Source organism: Neophocaena asiaeorientalis, unplaced genomic scaffold, assembly GCF_003031525.2.
Source record: "Neophocaena asiaeorientalis asiaeorientalis breed wild unplaced genomic scaffold, Neophocaena_asiaeorientalis_V1.1 scaffold594, whole genome shotgun sequence".
Taxonomy (NCBI): Eukaryota; Metazoa; Chordata; class Mammalia; order Artiodactyla; family Phocoenidae; genus Neophocaena; species Neophocaena asiaeorientalis.
Genome location: NW_020175066.1, coordinates 2,896,824 through 2,920,341, shown reverse-complemented (window position 1 = coordinate 2,920,341; position 23,518 = coordinate 2,896,824). Strand labels below are relative to the sequence as shown.

Sequence of the window (23,518 nt, the reverse complement as noted above, 5' to 3'; positions counted from 1 at the left end):
AATTTATTTGAGTTGGAAAATATTTCACGTAGTTGTATTTCTTGTCTCTAAACATGTAAGAGAAGTCTTGTGACATACAGTAATATCATTAATGTAGTATTTGTTTTTATTTTATACTCTTGATTTCCTACCACAGAGTAAATTTTCAAAAGCAAAAATCAAAAGAAAAGAACAATTTTTTAAAAGATAACATATGAGAGTTACTTCAAAATGGATCATTAATTAATTAGAACATTCCACAAATAATTATCCACCTCTAAAATAAAAAAATTTTAAAGTCTATATCAAAGTCCAAAACTTAGCTAATTATTTATATAGGCAAAGAATGTCTAATGACTGTCACAGGAGTTTCTATAGGGTTAGGATCTTAAACATTTGTTCATTGTATCCCAGTGCTCGACTGGGATGTTCAATAAAAACTGTGTTGAATGATTGTAATGTATAAATATTTTTAATGGGTTACAGTGCCAATGAAGATATATCATTCAAGATCAAAATGATGTCCCTTGTTAAGTATAGTAAATTAGCATAGCCTTCAATAAATCATAATCTTGTGTACATTTATCTTGTATTGAACATAATATTTCTTTCTGAAACATAGACTCTGTCTTAATAAAGATTATGGATTACTACATTTTTGGATAATATGCACTATTTTCTCCTTCCTGACACATTATTATTTTTGTATGTAGTCTTTACTATGGAGAAAAACAGGTTAATACACAAGCAAACAAAAATCATTTAATAAGCGTGAAATAGAAGTGGAACTTCTGTATCCTCTTTCAGCATGAATGTCACTAAAATCCATTGTTAGTATCAATTCCTCTCAAAGTTCTTGTTCAATAGCTTAGTGACTAGCTCCGAGGCTTGTGTGAGCCCCTGCCCTGCTGGTGAGGGCTCTGGTCCAGGAAAATTCCTATCTTCTGTCAACACCTACTGTTAGAAGAGAATGATTTTAAAATCAAAAGACGTTAGAATTTAATCAAATGCATTTCTGACAATTTTAAAACTGTCATTAAACTTGACTACCTAACTAGCACACAAACAAAAATAATATGACAAGACAGGAATAGACAAAGGAGTTATTAAATATTGGCCTGTCTTTTAGAAGATGGCTTGGAAATAATGTTTTCTCAGGTTTTAGAGTTAAATGAAATAAAAATTTTTCTACTTGAAATTGTCATTAATGTTCCTGCATACTTCACACTACTTTGACTAGGCTCAGTCATGAACCAGACTCAAAAATGAAAGAAGAGTATGACTCTTTATTCAGAAATGAGTAGAGAGAGCCTGGGAGACACAGAAACAGTAGGGAGAGGTTTTTAAGAAAGAATGCAACAGTGTCAGTGGCTGCTGAGATGCCAAAGAAAGAAAGAACTAAAAATGCCCTTTTGATTGTAACATGAGGATTGCTGATGACCAAGGTAAAGAGTAGTTTTCAGTGCAGCTGAGGATTAATGGAAGCCAGATTACTGAATTAAAGAGTAAGGGAGTGATAAGGAAGTGGAGAAAGCAAAGATCTAAAATGGTTGCAAATGTTTGACAGTGAAAAGAAGACAGATAGGAAAGTAATTATGGCCCCAAATTCCTTTGACTCTTCTCCATTGAGAGCTGGGGTCTATGCCCCATCCCTAGAATTTTTCATTCTTGGGATGCTTGACAACAAAATATGCTGTGCTAGTTTCCAGAACTGAATCTTAAGAAAATGGCAGCTTCTACTTCTTGTTTCTTGCAAAATAGACACCATTCTTTGAGAAAACCAAAACCATACTGTGGAGAGGCTAACAGACAGCACCAACTTTCTGGCCATTCGGGGAGCAATCTTGGAGGTGGATCTTCCAGCTCCAGTTGATCTGCCCCAGTTGACGTGGTGAGAGATGATCTGTCCTCACTGAGCCCTATCCAAATTGCAGACTTGTGAACAAAATAAATGATTATTTTTCTTTGAGCCATTAAGTTTGGGGATGGTTTGTTATGTAGCACTGGATGGCCGATGCAGGTGTCTGTGCTGGAAGTGATATGCTGCTGTAAGAAAAACCCCAAAATCTGGGGATTCTCTGGTGGCGCAGTGGTTGAGAGTCCACCTGCCGATGCAGGGGACGCGGGTTCGTGCCCCAGTCCGGGAAGATCCCACATACCGCGGAGCGGCTGGGCCCGTGAGCCATGGCTGCTGAGCCTGCGCGTCCGGAGCCTGTGCTCCACAACGGGAGAGGCCACAACAGTGAGAGGCCCGTGTACCGCAAAAAAAAAGAAAAACAACAAAAAACCAAAAACAAAAAAACAAAAATCATCGACTTTAGAATTAGACAGTTACCAGAAGTTGGAAGGACATTGAGAAACCTGTTTGTAGAAGCCTAGAAAATTCAAGGAGAGTGCTAATAAAAGCCTCAAGGGATGAGGAGAATGTTAGAGGAAGTCTAAAGGGCTTCATAATACTGTTGGCGATGGTTTAAAATAAGGAAAATGTCATTGAAAACTGGAAGAGAAGGGACTTTTGTTGTCTAGTGGCAGAAATTTGGTAACGCTATCACCTGCAGAAACGTGGAAATAGGAATCTACACACTGGATTCAACTGCATACTAGCTAAGGGGATTTTCTAGTGTTGAAAGTCCTGCCTGGCTTCCTCTGGCTATTTATTATAAAATTAAAGAGGAGAAAGATGAGCTAAAAAAAGAGCTGTTGGGTTTTGGAGCAAAATTTAGAGGAAATATAAATGATTCAGGATCTGCTAGGCTCAAAAATAAAAGTGTCTTATTCCCAGGCTCACTAGATGACAAGCTATTCTCAAATTAAAATATGGTTTCCACAAAAGGGTCAAATCCACGGTGGGCCTCCAGACTCCTTCCTTAAGACATTATGAAGATGTAAGGCAACACTTTACAGAGCCTTTCAAACAGATAAAAGACTTTCTAAAAATATTAAAGGCATGCCTCACAGACCCTCCCTATTGAACAACAGGGCTTCTAAGAAAATTAAAAATATGGCCCCTCAGTAGGGCATGGTAGAGCAGGGTTTATCTCAAATACATTTTTGGTTGTCACTTTTTTACTGGTTGAGTGAACTCCAGTAAGGTTTATAGAAAATCTGCACAGGTTTAAGGATAATGGTTCTGCTACTAAAAGGGACAGAGGCAGTACAAAATGAAAAGGGGCTTTTAGACCCTCAACCTGTGCCTTCTTATGGGCAAGAAGGAGCTGAGGAGGCAATTCAGTGGCAAACTTTGTTCCTATGCAAAAGGAAGAATGATTTAGTGCTCAGGACCAAGAGCTTGGAGGGTAGACCTAAGTGCGACAGAGAATCATTCACAGGACTGGGAGCAGGACTGGGCGCTAATCAAGGAAGTGGCAACATATGTCAGGGGTGCTTAAAGAATCACTACGGACCAGCCAGTGTTGCATCCATTTTCACCCACTTTGAATGAATTCCAGTTTTGTTTTTGTTTTTTTTTTATTTATTTAATTTTGGCTGTGTTGGGTCTTCGTTTCCGTGCAAGGGCTTTCTCTAGTTGCAGCGAGTGGGGGCCACTTATCATCGCGGTGCGTGGGCCTCTCACTGTCGCGGCCTCTCGTTGCGGAGCACAAGCTCCAGACGCGCAGGCTCAGTAGTTGTGGCTCACGGGCCTAGTTGCTCCGTGGCATGTGGGATCTTCCCAGACCAGGGCTCGAACCCGTGTCCCCTGCATTGGCAGGCAGATTCTCAACCACTGAGCCACCAGGGAAGCCCTGAATTCCAGTTTTGAACGGTAATATTTACTGTGGTTATCCTATGACCATTCCAACACTGTATATTGGTTGTATGGGTAGTAGGGGAAAAATAGCCTGTTTATTTAGTACACAGGTCTTCAATTTAAGAGGAGCTGTGCCCAAGGAAACTTATTTATACCTGGACCTGACACCCATGACATGTTCCTAAAGCTCAAGCCTGAGCCTGATCCTATAATGAAATGAGATGTTTGGGAGTGGAGGTGCATTGGGAAGGTGTGAGTATATTTTGCGCTTGGGTTGGATATAAATTAATTTGTGGTCATGGGTGGACTGTAGCAGTTTTAAATAGTGGCTCCAACATATTTTAACACTTTTCCTATCAAGAGGTGCAGTCTATATCTTTTTTGCCTTAATCTGGGTTGTAACTGCTTGACCGCCATGACACTGTGTCAGTTTCTGGGTTTAGACCTTAAGAAACTAGCTGCTTCACTTCCTAAATGCTCAATCTTGGAACCCTGCACCATGTTGTGAGGAAGCTCAGGCAGCATGTGGAGAAGCCCAAAAGGAAAATACTGAAGCTGCAGGCCCACAACAGCCAGAAAACTTGAAAGTCAACACACACTTCTCCCTTAACGCAGGCAACTACCCACATACCATTAACGTACTTTGATTAAAATTACTAATTTTATCACACACACATAAGAATTTTTACCATGTACACGTACAGTAAAGAATGTGTGTAAGCACCCACACCCCAGCTTAAGGAATCATAGGGTGCCCTATTTGCTCCCCACAAGACATTCTACTCCCTCATTCCAAAGGTCACTGACAGCCTGAGGTTTCTGTCTAATAATGACTTGCTTTTCATTAAAGTTTTAATATTCATGTATGTATCCCTCTATAATATATATTTATTTTTCTCTGATTTTATACTTTATGTAAGTATAATAGTATACTATGCATCCTCTGTAACATGACATTTTTTCAAAGTATTTGAGATCTTTCAATATTGCCTTGTGCAGTGATTTTATTTGTATTACAACTTTGTAACACAAATTTTTTATACTCTGTTAACACTTGTTAATAGTCTCTAGTTCTGGATTTGGGTCTCCAAGAGAACAGATTGGTGTTTGCCAGAGGCAGGAAGTGGGGATGGGAGAATTGGGTGAAAGTGGTCAAAAGTTCAAATTTCCAATCACAAGATAAATAAATTCTGGGGATGTAATGTACAGCATGGTGACTAAAGTTAACAATACTGTATTGTATATTTGTAAGTTGCTAAGAGAATAGATTTTTAAAATTCTCATCACAAGGAAAAAATTGTAATTATGTAAGGTGATGGATGTTAACTAAACTTACTAATTTGTTGTCAATTATATATGTTTATCTTCTCCCAGTTTTTCTCTTATGATTTTATTCACATTTAGTGTCTTATGATCATCCAAAGTACTTACATTAATGTATTCAAATATACTGTTCTTTTCCTTTATTTTTTAGTGCCTTTTGTATCTTGTTTAAGAAATCTTACATCACTCTAAAAATATAAAGAAATTCTTCTTTTAAACTTTTAAATTCTTCTTTTAAAACTTTTACAGGTTAGCTTTTTATATAATGGCCTTAATTCTCTTGTAATTTATTTTTGTATAGTGTGATATAGGAAAGAAAATTCACTTCTTTCCCAGTGGGCATAATCAGTGTTCCATTACCATTTATTTAGTATTCCAGACTTTCCACATGGATACTCAATCCATCCCTCATTCAAAAATATTTATGCCAGCTTTATTACAAATTAAATTTCCACAAGTGCATGAATATAATCCTGGATTCTCTACTTTGTTCCATTGCTCAGTTGACTAATGGTGCACTAATATCAAACTGTCTTAATTAATAGAACTCTATGATATCTTGATGTTTTATAGGAAAGTCCCCATCCCCACCACTACCTTGTTCAGAAATGCCATGGTTATTATTGGCCCATTGTCCTTCCACATAGATTTTGGAAATATCTTATACAGAATATGTAAAATAATCTTGTTGAAATTTTATTGAAAGTTTAATTATATATAGAAAATTTTGGTAGAACTTATATATTCCTACGTATATAAATGCCATATCTCTTGATCTATTAAATTCTCTTTTGTCTTTTAATAATGTGTTATAATATTCTCTACAAAAAGCTTGCCTTTTTTGTATATTAGTTTTAAAGTATTGTATGCATTTATTGATAATGTAGATATTTCCTTTCTTATGATAAAATTTCAACTGAAGAATAATATAATACATAAAAGTTCACATTCGTGTATATAAAACAATAAATTATGACACTGTGAACCCATCATATAATTAACAAACAGATATAAAATTTGAACATTATCAGAACCCCAGAAAATCCCTGCAGGATGCATCTCAAAATTTTCCTTTCCTAGAAGTACCACTATCCTCTCTAATTCATAAATTTATTTGGTTTTTTTTTTTTAACTTTAATTCAGTAAAATCATACAATATGTGACTAGTTTCTTCAGCTCAACATTATATTTGTGAGATTCATCAATGTAATAATGTAGCATTAGCTTGTTCATTTTCATTCCATATAATATTACATTGTTGTAACGTTCCACAATTTAATTTTCTATTCTAACCATTGATGTGTAGTTTTTGTCTATTAGTAACAGTATAGTTATGAACTTTTCTGTATCCATCCTGGGGCACATATGTTTACATTTCTAACCGGTATGTACCTGTTAGATCTAGAATTTTATTTTTCCCTATTTAAAAGCTAGTAAGTTAGTCTAAGGAAGTCTACGTAAGTTAGCTTCATGGAAGAAGACAGGAGACTCCTGGGTCAGAGATAAATAATTTATCTCTCATGCCACAGCAAACAGCATGAATATTAAAGTTTGTGTCACTTTCCCTTCTTCCCCCATGACAGGCGTCCCCAAACCTCATGGGAATGATGCAGAAGACCAAGATGGATGCTTGTACCCATATTAAGTAGAACTGGAAATAGCAAGCATCTTTTTCTTCTTCTAGATCAGGCAGAAAGCTTTCAAAATTTTATCATTAAATGAAATGTTTAATTCCATGTCATTACCATTTCTTATATTATTATTGCTATTATTCAAGCATAATTTAAATATAATATAGATGTTTTCACAAATGTACACAGACCCCAGTAAGGTCCCTGTGGTGGACACAATTCTAAGATGGCCCCCAAGTTTTCCATTCTCTGGGACACACATCTTCTATAATCCCCTCCCCCTGAGAGAGGGTGAGACCTGTGAATATGTTAGGATATTGCTCCCTTGATTATATTATGTTCTATAGCCAAAGATATTTTGCAGATTAAATTAACGTACCTTACCAGTTTATGCCCATCACAAGAGAGATTATCCTGGGAAGGCTTAACCTAGTCAGATAGCCATAAAAGAAAGAAGCAGCACCGGTGGACACTCTTATTTATTCTGGTCCATAAGAAGGCAATTAGGCATGTTGTGAACTGCCTATGGGGGTGGGGCGGCATATGGCTAGAACCTGAGGCTGACCCTTAGGTATTTATTATGACTCCTGGCTGAAAGTCTGTGAGACACAGGGATCTTAGTTCTACAGGTTCAAGGAACTGAAGCCTTCCAACATCCAAGGAAATTAGAAAAGGAATGGGGACTTCATCTGGACTTCATCCTTGTGTGACCCGGAGTAGAGGACCCAGCTATGCGATGCCCAGACTCTGACCTACAGAAACTGTGAGATATCAAACAGACATTGTTTAAGCCACTAAGTTTTTGGTAACTTGTTATGCAGCGATAGAAAACTACTACATTTCCTTTTGCTTTTTTCCAGGTAATTTTCATATCCTAGAGGGTGTTCTGATTTAAATCACCATATCTTAGTTTTGCCTTTCCTAGTATTTCATAAAAATTGTAACACATATATAAATAAAATATTTTGTGTCTGGCCTTTTGCTTCATATTTTAGTGTGTATCAGCAGTTTGTTCTTTTTACTGCTAAGTATTTTATTATGTGAATATACTGCAATTTGATTACTTCTTCACCTGATTTTGATGTTTGGGTTGTTTTCAGCTTGGGATAATATGAGTAAAGCTGCTATTTTGAACATTCTTGCCCACAAATCTTTTATGAATGTATCTTTCATTGCTTTGTACCTAGAGTAAAATTGTTGAGTCATAGGGCAGGTGGATGTGTATAAGATATTGCCAAATTGTTTTCCAAAGGATTACATTATTTTTCACTCTCGCCAACAACGCACGATCATGCCAGTTCCTCTACATCTTGACAACACTTATTATTGCCAGTCTTTTTAATAGGCTCTGGAGTAAGACTGCCAGAATTTGAACCCTGGCATCAACATTTAGTGTATGACCTTGAACAAGTTATTTTCTGTACCTCAGTCTTATCGTTTGTAAATTGAGAATAATATTAGTATCTGATCTATAGGGTTGTTTTAATGACTAAATGTGTTTATGTATGTAACATCCTGAGAATTGTGCTTGACATCTAATACAATGTAAATTAAAATTATTGTTATTTATAATTTTGCCCTTGTATTCATGATAAAGATTGCTCTAATTTTCCTTTCTTGTACTCACCTTTCAAGAGCTTTGCTAACTTAATAAATTAGCAATAGCATATGTTCTTACTTTTTCTATTCTCTGGTAAATTTTATAAAATATTAGAGCTATCTAAACCTGAAATATTTGGTAAAACTCAGCCATAAAGCTGTGTGAGACTGGTGTTTTACTTTGAGAAGATTTTTAACTCCTGATTCTTTCTCTTTAATTGTCATGTGAAAATTCTAATTTTCTATTTCTTTGGGTGTAAGATTGATAAATTATATTTTCCCAGAAATTTATCAATTTTATCTAATTATTCATATTCATTGGCTAATTTTTTCCAATGGTTCTTTAAATTTTTCTTGCATCTGTAAGTATGAACTCGATTATTTCCTAATATTTTTTGTTTTTCTTTTTTTAATTAATTGGTCTTGCCATCATTTTTTCTGTTCTTATGTTTTCAAACTGAGCTCTTAATTTTGTTGATCTGTATCAACTTTGTTGATCAACTTTGTTGATCCCATTGTATCTGTATTTTCCTTGTCATTTATTTATACTTTTATTATTATTTTTTCCTATTCTTGGCAGGGTAATTCTCTTCTTTTTTAATTTCCTAATTAGGATGTTTGATTCTTTAATTCTCAGCTTTCTTTTAAACATGTCAGCACTTAAGTCTAAGTTTACATTCCCCCATGCACACTATTAGCTGCACACCAAAAGTTTTCATATGAATTATTTTCATTAAAACATACTACTAAATATTGACCAATTTCCACTATTATTTATTCTTTAATATGTGTTACACACACATGTGTTTTTCTAAATTCCAGTATGGCATCTTTTCTGGTCATCTTTTTGTTATTGAATTTTATCAAATGATTTTCTGCAGTTTTTTGAGAAAATAGGATAAAAAGAAAATATTGATAGTATCAATATTATGTATCTTTTTATTTTGATAATATGGCAAATTTTATAGTTGGTTGTCACATCTTGGAACGTTTATTGAGACTGATTTATTACCTAAGTTGTGGTTAAGTTTCCTAAATATAATATATGTGCTTGAAAAAAGAGTGCATTCTTCATTTGTGGAATATAGTGTTTTATATATTCATTGGTTGAGTTTGCTAATCAAACTCTTCAAAATCATGTCCTTACTGATTTTTCCTGTCTGCTTGATCTATCAATTATTGAACATTAATTCTTTTATTCACCTGTAATCAGTTATAATTTGGATTTGGTAATAAAACAAGCACTATGGAAATTGATAGCCTTGTCAAACTCAGCTTCTTATTTGGAATTTTTTTTTAATATATTTTGAGACTATATCATTACTTTCATACAACTATATCTTTCTGGTATTGAACTTAACATCAATATATGGTGATTCTTTTTTGTCACTAGTAAACTTTTGTTTCTTTTTTCTCTTATTTATATAACTACATTATCTTCTTTTGGTTAGTATTTGTCTCTTGTACCTTTTTGATATTTCTTCTTGTAAGAGTTGTATATTTTTATATTTTAAGAGTACTTAGCTCAACTAAAAAAGTCTAAACTGACAGTCTTTCTCCTTAAAATTGAAGAGTTTAGTCCATCTATGTTATTGTTAATACTTGTCAATTTGTTTATTTCTACCCTTTTATTTTGTGCTTTTCATTTTGTTTTTCCAAAACTAAGGAAGATTGTCTCTGAATAATTTCATTTTCCTCTTCCCTCTTTCTGTTTATAGACAATAAATATCTCTTTCTAGGCTACTTTTTGAATAACTTCTGATTTCTCATCCAATTCTTTAATTCCCTCTTTAACTGAGTTGAACATGTAACTTAACCTATGCCTTAACTTTAAAATTATGATTGTCGCTTTTATGCATAGAAGCTCTTTCTGATTGTTTTTCAAATTTGCTTGATAAGTTTCATATGCTTTTTTCTTTGTTCATATATTTAATCACTTTTATTAATTCAAATTTATTAACACTATTTAATTTTTACTCTGACAATTTAAATATTATCAGGGATATGATGCTACCTTCTGTTGTTTTTCCTGACCCTTATATGGAGTCATATCTCTGTTTTTTTACGACTTTTAACTCTGAACTTTTGTTCCTTGGAACATTTTATTTATAGAATTCTTTGAGGCCTAGTTTGAGGTGCAGTCTCTAGAGGAGAATTGAGTTTGTTTCTGCTTATTCCTAGGAGCACCACTAATCTGGATTCACTTTACCTGGGTTTGCATGAATTTGTGCTATAGACTCACAAGATGGGAGGATTGTGTTGTGACATCTCAAAGGAGAATTTTTCATATTCTTCTAATAACATGATCAAGAGAGGAAAGATTGCGTGCTGGCCACTTCTGCTAGGCAACCTGACACTGCCCATATAACCTTTGGGCCCCAGGTTTCTGCAAGAGAGTTGTATTAGTCTCCATATTTGTGTCTGGCTGTAGGCTGTATGTTGAGTCTCTCACACATGCTGTAGCTGTTGAAACTAAAACTCAAGGTCACTAGGGTTTGGCAGATATCATCTGAATGGCTTAGGCTCTGGCTTACCTCCCAGAGTTCAGGCTTTCACTTCATTTTTTGGCCTCTGTAGATTCCAACCTTCTTTTTTTTTTTGCTACCTCAGTTGTATACTAAAATTTGATATTAAAAAATATTTTAATTTTGCCCAGATTATTAGTAATTTTCTGCAGTATAGTTTTTCAGAGTAACCAGTCTACCATACTGGTATACATAGAAAACAGCTATATTTTTTAATATTTATAGAATCTGTCCCTTTTCTCTGTCCCACCTACAGCATCCTAAGTTTAGCCCTCAAGTGGGTTTTCACCTGGATCCTAGTTTCACTCTCCTCCACACTGTGAACATGTCAAACTTTTATGGAGTTCTTTTTGACTTGGCGTAAAATCCAGCTTCCCTGGAGGAAACAAAGGAGGAATGGTCGATAAAGTGTGATTTAAACTGAACAGTGTACTTTAAGAAAATAGAGCCAATTAAAAAATGGGTTAGTCAACAGTGTATTTTGCAGGATATAAGGCCACAAATTTACTTCACTTTGCTTTTTAGTCTAAAAGCATAGATTTCTACTTTGCATCTGAGAAAATGGAGTTCCCAAGTTCATAGCTTGTATTTCAAAGCACATAAAATTATTTGCTTAATCTAAAAAGATCTTTGACAGCAAATTTTAAGTACTTAAGAATACATAGGTCTTCTTATCCATGAATAGAATGAACAGAGAGATGGATATATGCCTTGTTACAGAAGTCTTCCTGAATGATAATTCTGTTGCAGATGGATAATGATAGGTTGTCTCTCTTTACATTATTGAGCATTAGGTTGTTATAAACACTTTGTTTCATTTTCTAATACCTACAAGGTAGAGATTGAGAGAGAAGTAGGTTCTTCTCATAGTGAATTTTCAAGGCTTATTTTTATCAGTCTAACATACTGTGATTTTAAAAGCATGTGATCAGTTCCTCCACTCAATTAATTTAATACTAATTTTAAAACCTACAGTCTTTACTAATAAGTAGGAGTTCAAGGAAATAATGAATCAGATAATGCTCTATTTTATTTTTCTTTCTCCTGTACAGTATGCAAGGCACTCTCTCTCTCTCTCTCTCTCACACACACACACACACACACACACACAAACACACACACACACACACACACACATGCACACACACATCTTTATCAGTGATCCAATTTAAAAAGTCCCTGGCACTTTTCTTGGACAGAAGGGGGAAATTTTGTTGATAATATATCAATATATAAATACATCTAATATTTGGCAAAATGTCATTTAGTAAAAATGTTTAGATAGTAAAAAGCAAATTTTATGAAGAATATTACCATGGTTATAAACAGATTAAGAAACACAGCTGTCAAAGTAACAGTGTTGATGTAGAAGTTTCAGAGAAACAATATGCAATCAATAATTCCTTGCCAAAGGCCTGGAATGGATAGCACACACATAACTGTGTAGGCACTCAACTTAGTTCAGATGAGAACCATTTTCAAGGTAAGCGGTGTGCTGAGATTAGATGACTGACTTCATAAAACCTACCTCTCTGGTTTAAGTGTCTTCATACTTTTGCCTGAACTTTCCTTATAATTGACACACAGTTAAAAGTGGGCTACTCTGTCTCAAAATATCAGGGTCTTGCTGATTTCATTGTCTTCCCAATAATGTTTCCCTGTGTCACAGTCATCAAATGCAGCAGAAACCTTATAGTGCTGTCTACTTGTAGCCCAGAACTGTCAATATAAGCCAAAAGTGCAAGCCACATATGTGATATAAAACTTTCCTGGGGCTCCCCTAGTGGCTCAGTGGTTAAGAATCCGCCCGCCAATGCAGGGGACATGGGTTCGAGCCCTGGTCCAGGAAGTTCCCACATGACACGGAGCAACTAAGCCTGTGCGCCACAACTACTGAGCCTGCGCTCTGGAACCCGCGAGCCACAACTACTGAAGCCTGTGCACCTAGGGCCTGTGTTCTGCAACAAGAGAAGCCACCGCAACGAGAAGCTCCCACAGTAAGCCCACACACCAAAACAAAGAGTAGCCCCCACTCACCGCAACTAGAGAAAGCCTGCATGTAGCAATGAAGACCAAACGGAGCCAAAAATTAAATAATTAAAAATATATTTTTTTCTGGTACCATTTTTTTAACAAAGGAGAAGAAACAGAAGATACATTTTAATAATGTATTTTATTTAATCCAACGTGCAAAATAGTATCAAGTATAATCAATTTTAAAATTATTAATCAGATATTTTACATTCTTTTTTCATACTAAGCCTACAAAATCCTTTGTGTATTTTATACTTGTAGCACATTTCAGGTTGGACTAGCCACATTTCAAGATTCAACATCCACATGTGGCTAGTGGTTACTGCACTGACAGCACTGTTTTAGACAAAAATTTTTTAAGAAGCACAAAAAAATAGGTTTTATGAACTTGAGCTCAGCTGTCTTTACTCCATCTCCGTGATAATGGAAGGGTGAGAATACACTTAACTTTCATTTTTAATCCCCCAAAGTTGAAACACCCATGTGTTTATTTAACAAATATTCATTCTTTGTTGATTCTTTATGATGGACTTGGTGCTGTGGTTAGTGTCACAAACTGTCCCCATTCCTATGAAGCCTACATTATTATAAGAAGGGGGGACTGACAACCATTTGAATATATATTTTGGGACAGAAACTCCTCTAAGTGTTCTTTATATATTATCTCTGGCATGCATCAGGCAGGTGCTATCATTCTATCCAGTTTCAGATGAGAAAACGATAATCATTTAGCTCCGTGGTATAACGCCCTGTCTCCATAGCTCTGAACTTCCTCACACTGACGTAATTGATTCTCACCTAGAGAGTCCCTGGGCAGTGGTGGTCAACCTCCGTAGCACATTAGAACCACTTGGCGAGCTTCTTAAAATTATCAAAGCCTGGGAACCTCCCTCAGAAATTCTGATTTAGTTGGTTGGGGTTTCTAAAACCCATGACGCAAGTGATTCTAATATGCTGCCAGAATTGTTTAGGGGAAATTCAAGAAGCTTTAATCCCATCGTCATGGGAAACGGCTGCCAGTCGCCATTGTTAGTAGTCCCTTTCTAAACTCTGCTCACCATAGAATAATTAAGCTTTGGCTTTGTCAATGATACCAAGTCTCAAAACTTTTACCCAAGTTCCTTTTACCACCTTCCGCTCACCTCAGACACCACAAATACTTAGCTCTTGCTAAACTTTCTGTTGAGTCTGGGGGCCTTCTCTGAACCCCTACCCTGAGGCAGGACTAAGTGTGCATTTCCAACAATAGCCAGGAGTCACTGTTGGTGTTTATCCAGGAAGCATACTTTGAGAACTACTGCTGTATGGAACAAGGACTGGATTCCTCAAATTGCTTGAAACTGAATCTGCCTCTTCCCACACACAGCATGGTGCTTGTCCCTCCTTAGTGAATATGCCCACTAATTTCCAGCATCTGCTGGTCGACCGTGTCTTTTGTACTTTGTATCTAGCTCTGTGATGAGATATACCTTGCAAATAGTTTCAGCTTCTCGGTAACTGGATCAATGATGCTATTGAGGTTTCCTAGGCAAACCTCATTCATCTATGAGCACTGCATATGAAGCATGCCCAAATCAGAACTTTAACTGCCCTAGAAATTTTATAGTGTTTTACAGAGAACTCAAGGTATGATGGCATATGGTTATGAGAACAACAGAGGACAAGCAAGCAGAAATAATTTAGGGAGGAGAGACTGTATCTAAATTACAAAAAGGAAAAGTAAAATCAGATCTTCTTAGGTCATCTTTGTAGTATGCTGCTACTGATTATTATTAAGGTACAATATGTACATTTCATGAAGAGTCTGCTTTACATAAATCAAGATCATTAGGTCATCATAAGGTTAATCAGTTTCTATTTTGTCTTACTTGGTTATCTTATAATTATAGGTGGTCTTTCATGTTCTGTGCTTGATGTTTTCAGTTTGGTCTCTCCCTCTGTATTTTTTTTTGTGGTCAGCTCATTCAACAATCTTTGCAACACTTTAATTCTTCATCTTCCTGTATAATATATATGATAGATGCTAGCTATATACAGTATATATGATAGATATCAGCTTTCCTTCCTCTAGAGGTGGCATAATTCTGTGAAATAATCCTGATCAGGGAGATGTAAGCACAAGTCCCTAGGGAGGGCTTTCCTTCTCAAACAAAAACGCAAAACTTCACAAAAAGAAGACTTTCATCCTTTATCTTTTGCCCTTTGTCTATCCTCCTTCTTCCTGCTGGGACAAAAACAGGATGTCTCATAAGTTCAATAGCCATCTTGCAACCAAAAAGATGTAAGGATGTTAGAAGGAGCCCAGGTCTTTGATAAAATCTTTGAACAATCAAACCAGCCCTGAAACTCCTACCTCTGAACTTTCTGCTACATGAGAATGATAATCACCAATTTTACTCATCCCATTGCTCATCAAGTTTTTATAACAGCTGATTTCAACACTACATGATACATATGTTGGACTCAAGCTATGCTTTAAACTGTTAAACTATTTCTTTAAACATCAGCTTGTTACTGATGACTTTGAGCTCTCACTTGTTAGTATCGCCAGCTATATCTTGGCACTGAGGTAAAAGCCCAAATCACCAGGCTACCGGAATATCTGCACGTAAGAGCTGAGGGAAAGCATCTTTTCCTACCCCTCCATGGTCCAAATAATCAACATCTGCAACATGAAGAAGTAGCCGTGACAGCTCAGGATACTTGTAGCCTATAGTTTGCTTGCTAGTGATGGGCTGCATTGGCCACCTCAACCTTCACTCTCTCCTCACCTACATGCTGTCCCATTTTTGGTGTGTGGGGCAAGGGTCTGCTCCAATTCCAGCAGGTAGCCAAAGGTGGGTGTTTCATCTAATCAGTCACCTGTACACATTGGTGGAAGTTATTCCTTGACTTCTAGGGTGAAAAAGATGCACTTGCTACCCTACCTTTGGTTCAGGAACTAACGTGGTCTAGCTCAGAGTTCTGAGCTTGAGCACTGCCCAATACCCCACTCCGGTCCTTCCAGGGTACTCTGGGCAAATGTGACAGTCATTTGGAAGAGGTTACCAGAATGAAAGGAAGAAAACACCACTTGCTCCAGAGCAATTTGCAAGCCATTTTCTGATAATCCTCCCTAAAGTGTTTCTTGAGGCTCAAAGGAACAAGTACTGCCCCTGGCCCCTGAATATGCAGAGACTGGATCTTCCTAAACCTACCAGCGTAACACAAGTAAAGACATGCATGGAAGCACAGAAACTTGCTGGTTAAGTTATTGTCAACCAAGAAGAGCTTAGTGTACTAAGGGGGAAAGTGCTGCCTTCAACATTTTAAACCTTGTCTGTCTCTGTAGTAGCGGGCTACAGTGCTTTAGTTTGAGATGAGTTGCTCATAAACTTGCCAAGATAAAGAACCTTTGTCAAATGCCTGTTTGTTTCCTAGCTGCTTTATGATTAGCAGTACAACAGTCAGAGAACCACATCTTGTGCTCTCCGACCTGCTAAACAGTTTCATGACACCAGAATTTTACATTAAGTGAAAATGACTATTAAAATGCATTTCAGTGTACGGTGACTGACACTTTTGCTGTCTCACACACCAAGCAACTCTGAAATATCAGATGACTTACGCTTTTCATAATTTTTTTGCTGCATTTTAGTATTCTGAGCTTGAAAAACACAAATTTTAGCATTCATATCACCCCTTTCTTAACAAAAAGAAACACATTTCTTCTAAAAATGGAAAACTGGGCTTCCCTGGTGGCACAGTGGTTGAGAGCCTGCCTGCCGATGCAGGGGACGCGGGTTCGTGCCCCGGTCTGGGAAGATCCCACATGCCGCAGAGCGGCTGGGTCCGTGAGCCATGGCCGCTGAGCCTGCGCGTCCGGAGCCTGTGCTCCGCAACGGGAGAGGCCACAACAGTGAGAGGCCTGCGTACCGCAAAAAAAAAAAAAAAAAAAAAAAAAGGGAAAACTATTACAAAATTACCTACACACAAACATATTTCCAGTGGTTATCCAGGCCATATACAAAAAGAGTCCAATGGAAGCAAATCACTTTTGGTGGCACTCTTTACATTTTTTTTAACATCTTTATTGGAGTATAATTGCTTTACAATGGTATGTTAGTTTCTGCTTTATAACAAAGTGAATCATTTATACATATACATATATCCCCATATCTCTTCCCTCTTGCGTCTCCCTCCCTCCCACCCTCCCTATCCCACCCCTCTAGCTGGTCACAAATATATACAATGGAATATTACTCAGCCATTCTTTACATTTTTAACTCCTTGCATTATTCCTGGAACTTCAATGGTTTCATTATTAAGTCAAAATGAAGGCCTTGGCAGTGACATTCTTTGAATGATGAACAAAGCAGGTTAATTAGAAACGTTCTAACTTTTCTTAAGTTACAGATTCTCCTGAGTAAAAGAAATAAAATACAAGTCTCATAAGGCAAGAAGAAAAGTGACATGGTTTTTATGCTTCCAGATGAATAAGTTACACTAGGAAAAGATATCATTTATGGAAAATCTATAACAATAGTTGGATTTTTCTTTTGAAGAAGATTGGCCCCTTGTCATCTTTCTCACTGAGCATCTACTCCCTATGGCGACCACACCAGCAGCATTTTATGTAACAAACTTTTCTCCCATCTTTTCCCCTATAGTTGCGAACTCCTGTCTTCTAGCCCTTCTTGCCCTGTGTTTGGACAGGAAGAGGATTTTTTTTATGATCACAGTGATCTATAGTTGCCTTTCAATTATCATCACAGGCATCTTCCATTTCCCAGATTACCTCAGGCACTTCCTGAGCCAGCTTCTCCCACTGTGCAGCACGCTCCCAGGATAAATTCCCTGCCATCAGTTGCTGTGTGGGCAGGAAATGAAAACTAATTTTAACCTTAGCTTCACCAAACCATTATTAGAATCTTCAAACCACAGAAAATAAATCCTACAGTATAGGCAAAAGGCAACTAAGAATGATATTTTGGGGAAGTCTGGGACTATCGAGTGCTGGGGTTTATTCTAATCTCTGATTCTCTCCATGAATACCAATCCTTGAGAGCAGAGTCCATAGCTTTGCATATTTATTATTCTCTAGCACATGTCAAATAGACAATATTTATCTGGGTCAGTGAGCTCAGTTGGTGTGGAGCTAATAAGGCCAAAAGCATGGGCTCTTTCCCCATAGAAACCAGGAAAAAGGACTCAGAGAGAAAAACCAACCTACTCTACATTCACTAGTTGTACCCCTAAACCTGGCCAGACATCTTGCACGTGCATATTGTGGGTGACAAGTGGGGTGGGTGAGGGAAACTGTGCTAACTCGGAATGAGTCCAATGCAAGTGTTCTAGAGTTGACTCAAAGTTGAGGTCCTTTAGGAAGCAAAGCAAGTTGGTGACTGATTAGGAGGGTTGGAATTCATATGCTAGACAAAAACAGGCATATAGATGCCTGTCACTGCCACTTACTATAGAAAACTGTTTGTAAGATGTTATCTCTGCTGATGTACACATTGTTTGTTCTAAAGAACTGGTAATGTGTTTTTGATGGTTTCAACCATTTTCAGGGTTCATTTCTTAGGTATGACTCTGCCTCTTGGCCACATAGGAAGACACTGCAGAAATATCTACTTTGGAGTCAGATATCTGAGATCAAATCCCACCTGAATCATTTACTGCTTGCATAGCCTTGGGCAAGATACTTGCACTCTCTCTGTTGTTTCCTCATATTCAAGAGAGCTGTTGGGAGGATTCCAAGAGATAAGGTATGTAAAGCTATTAACTTCATGCCTGGGACATAGGAAACCGCTAATGGTGATTTGTGCTATTAGTACATCATAGGATGGCATTTGAATAATAAGTGGTGTAGTTCCAGGTTCATGATAGGAACTCAGTAAAGATTTGTTCCCATCCTGCTTCCCCAGTTTCTGTAGGTATCTCCCTTTCTTCATTGTGTTGCATTTCTTTTCTCTTTGTGAGGCAATTTCTGTCTCTGCCCAGGGCATTCCTGCTCCATGATTTCACAGAACAGGTGCTTAGGGGTCCTGCTGCCACAGTCTCAGGTGTGCTGCATCCTGCATCCCTTCATTCCTGCATTGATTGTGTCTCAAGGTCCTCTTTACAGAGCAGCCATCTTGCTATTTAACATTGTCTAAGGCTCACTCATTGGAAGATTTCTTTATCCATCCAAACAATGTATCTTAGTGATGTTATTCAGGAAGCCTGATGTGAGGGATATATTTGGAAGGTGTAAGCCACTTCATTTCCAGAAGGTTAAAAACTTGCTTGTCTATTTGTCCAAAAACTGGATTGTATATTGGCACCACATTCAACCTACTTGAGTTATTTTTTTCTTTTTTTCCCCTCTTTAAGTGAAATTGAGAGTGAGCTTAATGAAAATAAATTGGTGGGCATAGAAGAAATTTATAATGAACCTTAAGTCTCACATGCTATGTTTCTCAAAGTTTACTGTTTGTGTAGGGACTCTATGCTGTTTCCATATTTCAGTGATATAAGTGGTAGAAATAATTGGACTTGATTTTTCCATGTGCATCTGAGTCAGTGCTTTGGTTCACCTTCCAAGCTATTAGGGAAGAAAAATCTCCAGCGGATCAGAGATCACTTCAACTCTGCCATGGAAAACAGATTCTTTTTTAATATTACAGAAAGTGCATCTGTGAGTGAAAAAAATCCCAATAAGCAGCCCATGATTCCAGGAATTTTGCCTGGTTTCTCCTTGTTCACTCCCAGCTGGCTCTGAGGCCAGAGCAATCCTCACTCTTTTTTTTTTTTTCCCCCGTTTTTCATGATGTGCTATAGTCAGATTTGATATCTTCTGCTATCAATTCAAGTATTGATCTCAGTTTGTCCCCAACTGTGATTTTTCTATACATTCTGGCCTTTGATGACCCACACATGCCCTTGCAGATATATCTGACCTACATTTGTATTTTGTGTTAGTTTTGAAAACTATTGGTAGGAGTCACAAAGAGACAAGATGTTGGATGCAAGGATCTCTGTATGGAAGCCCAGTCAAAAGAGCAAAAATCAATAAATTGCATTCTTCTAAAGCGGAATCCTTGCAGAATTGAATATTTCTTTGAACTCACTCTTGAGTATATTACCCAGTTGGGTCTAAAACAGATTATTCCTCACTCATTTCTTCATAATGTTGTGCTCCAATGCAAGCATAACTCTCAAGGGTTTTTTTCCTCAGATATCTTCCAAAGAATCCTTCTGAAAACTGTGGGCTGGTACCCTGGGAGGAGGCTCTCTTTATATGGGCTATGAGGCTGATGGTTGGTTTATGACTTAGGAAGGCATGCTCCAATGTTTTCTCAGCATTCTATGCAAAGGGTGGAAGATATACAGTTAGGTGTATTGATTTCTTAAACTAACACATATTGAGCACTTATAATTAAACCCTCAAGACACAAAGATGAAGAAGACATTGTCCCTGCCCACCACCTAATGGAGAAAGACAGATACATAAATCATAATACAAAAATGTTTATTTATGAATAATGGGTTTAGTTTTAATACTTCATTTCCTTATTGACAATATATGTGCTATTTAATACTACTGAAATAGTACACATTTTGGGGTGGAGTTAGCATTGCAAGTCTATTAGTCTCACCATATCCTCTATCCATATTTGTTTCTCCTACCCCCTTTCTGTTTTTAATTTCCTGTCGTTCCCCTAAGGCCTCAGGCCCTCCATCAATCAGTTTCATCTAGTGCCTGTTTGATAAGCTGCAGGATGGTGTTATAAGTTTCAGTTTGTCTGCTAACCCCAGATCACTGTCTAAATATACTAAAACCTAAAAATCACTTGGCAATGCTATTGGTTGAATCTCCAATAAAATTACACACTGGGATATACTTGAACTGAAGACAAACAGGTAATGTTTTTTATTGATATACTCCCTTGAGTCAAGGACTCAAATTTTAAAACCAAATATACCTACAAGGAGGGTCATTTATAGGGTATTTGTTCATTGATTCAAACTGCCTTCACCATCTTTGAAAAAACTCATAGGACCCAGAGTACATGTATATTCCTCAAAACAGTATATTTTAACATAATTACAGAATGTAAAGGATTTCAATTAGTCAAACTCAACTCATGAATATTCATAAAGTTTTACATGTCTTTTTGCCCAGAGACTATCAGGACCTGACAAGTCATTTTCTCTTCCCTTTCTTTATACAAAATGAACTTATTAACAGTGATCACAATGATTAGAAGTGAAATGTTTAACAGAGCTGACATTTAGGTGCTTGTAATTAGGTTTGAAAGTGACCATATTACTGAGATGGATAGGAGAAGTGACTGTGTCACTTTCTCTTGTTCCAGTGGGCACAGTTCCATGGGCAATGGTATGTCACCAGAGGGAGGTTAAAAGTCCATAAAGTTTAAAATAGGATCCAGTAGAAGTCTTGCAGAGAGCCATCAATTTTCAAAATCATAGACTTTGAGCATGCTCCAATTTATGTTGTCTCTGTACAAGCTGGGAATTATTCTTTGCCCATAAATCAAGTGTGTTTGTATGTCAGTGTATTTTTCCTTTTACTCCCTTTAGTTACAACTATATGTATATTTGCATGTATTTTTTATTTTTCCTTTGGCCTCTAGAAGAGATTGATTGCTGCTAAGGTGTTATTATGTAAGGAGTGTTTCTAATCTAGTGCGTTCATTCTGTGTACCAGAATCCTAAGGGCAATTTTCAGTTGCCCTATGATTTAAGCACCTGTTTATAAAAATAATAGAATGAATCTTTACTAAATCTTAAACCACAAAGAGGTAGCTGTGGGTTGAGAACTCCATGTGCTTCACTTAGGTTTAATTACTAATGAACACTGGTTCCAACTTCAGCATCCAATACAATCCTTTCTTAAATTGGTGACATTCTTAGGTAAATTTGGCTACAGAGATTGACTTTGGCCTCTATTATTTCAGTCCTTTTCTTTGATTTTTCTGGCACTGCTTTGCTCCCTCACTAAAACATGGGTTCTCTAAAGGCAGGACTTCTATTTTGTTTACTTCTGAACTTCCTGTTCCTGGATGGCGCTAAATCTTATCTGTGTGAACGATCTATCTTCTATGATGGTAGTAACTCTGGGCTTTTCTGTGTGATTGTCACACATTTGCTTTTATGTAGCCTACAGACAAATTTACATATATAAATTAAATACGTATAAGCACACATGCACCTAGTATATTGCCTCTTTTTTTTTTTTTTACTAACATTCCAACATTGTGTTTATTCTAACTTTAAGAAGAAATTTAGTTCTGCATAGTAGGAAAATTTTTGACCTAAAAATAATTTCCACAGCTTAGCAGATGACAGTATGGGGCAAGATAATCTACCTCTTTGAGCTTGAATTTTATCACTTGTAAAAAAATTTTCAATTAATTAATTAATTTTAATGAAGTATAGTTGATTTACAATGTTGTGTTAGTTTCAGGTATACAGCAAAGTGATTATATACATACATATATATCTTTTTTTTTCAGATTCTTTTCCCTTATAGGTTATTAAACTGTAATGCCTATCTCACAAGTTGTTGTGACATTTAACCATGGTAATATACCTGAAGTATATAGTACAATCTTTAGTATCTAGTACACGCTCAATAAATATTGTCAAAATGGTAGAGTTTATCTTATTCTGTCTTTGAGGTTTAGATTCATGGAACATGACAATTACAAGGTTACAGAATTGCTTGGTGGCAAATGGAGAAGGCCTGGCCAGAGTTATTGACTGTGAGATCTTATATGAATGACAAAGCCTAAAATCAGCCAAAGTGTAATTGAATTGCTTATTTTGGCTTTATTTAACCATTAGTTCTGCACAATTAGTTACTATCAATCTATTCAAAATTAATGGAACTCCTTCTAGTGAAAGACTAGTAGGCAGGCTATGCCTTTATTATTTAAAATGCTATAGTGTAGTTTGATGTAATTTCTAAATCAATATGCCTTCCCCAAAACCCAAAGTTAAAATGTTGGTTAAAAAAATCGGTTGTATCAAAGCAAGCAATATGTCTCTGCATGTCAGTACCTTGGCTGCTCTGAGTTCTAGGTTTTAAGCATTAGTTAAATGCTACTTACTCCTTAGTTATTTTATCAGGAATAGAGGACTATATGGGCATATGGAAAATAGTAGTAGAATTATCTTTGCACATTTATTTGAAATGCCCCACACAGTTGCTTCAAAGTTTCAAAACATGCTGGCGTCAAATCTACAATTCTCTGAATATTCAATGAAAAAAATGCTGGAAAAACCTCACCTCCTTGTTTGATGCACTACCAAGTTGTGTCCCACAAGTTCTCTAGGTTCTAGGGAGAAGACTTGGATTCAGGGCCCACGTTGCCAATGCTGGGCGCTGCTGGAGCTCAATCGTGGTCCCTTCTGACAGGCATGCCTTTTCAGTTCACCACAGTCCACCCTGGACCCACTTCTACCATTTCTGATGAGCATCTTTGCCCCTAAGACACTAGATTTGGGGATTCTGCATTTACCTCCACAGAGTGGAACAAAGTGACCTTACACATAAGAGGAAGTGCAACTTATTCAAAAGGTGAGATTCTACAGAGTTGCTGCATGAAGATAACGGGGCATTCACCATGGCAAGGTGGATGATACAGCAAGCGGGCACCTGGAAGGAAGAGAAAGAATGTGGGATAAAG

At 36.9% G+C, this 23,518-nt stretch overlaps 1 protein-coding gene across 1 annotated transcript in view; it reads right to left on the bottom strand.

The window, feature by feature from the left end:
• F13B (coagulation factor XIII B chain) overlaps window positions 1-23,518 on the bottom strand; it is a 221,022-nt gene that overhangs the window by 188,672 nt on the left and 8,832 nt on the right.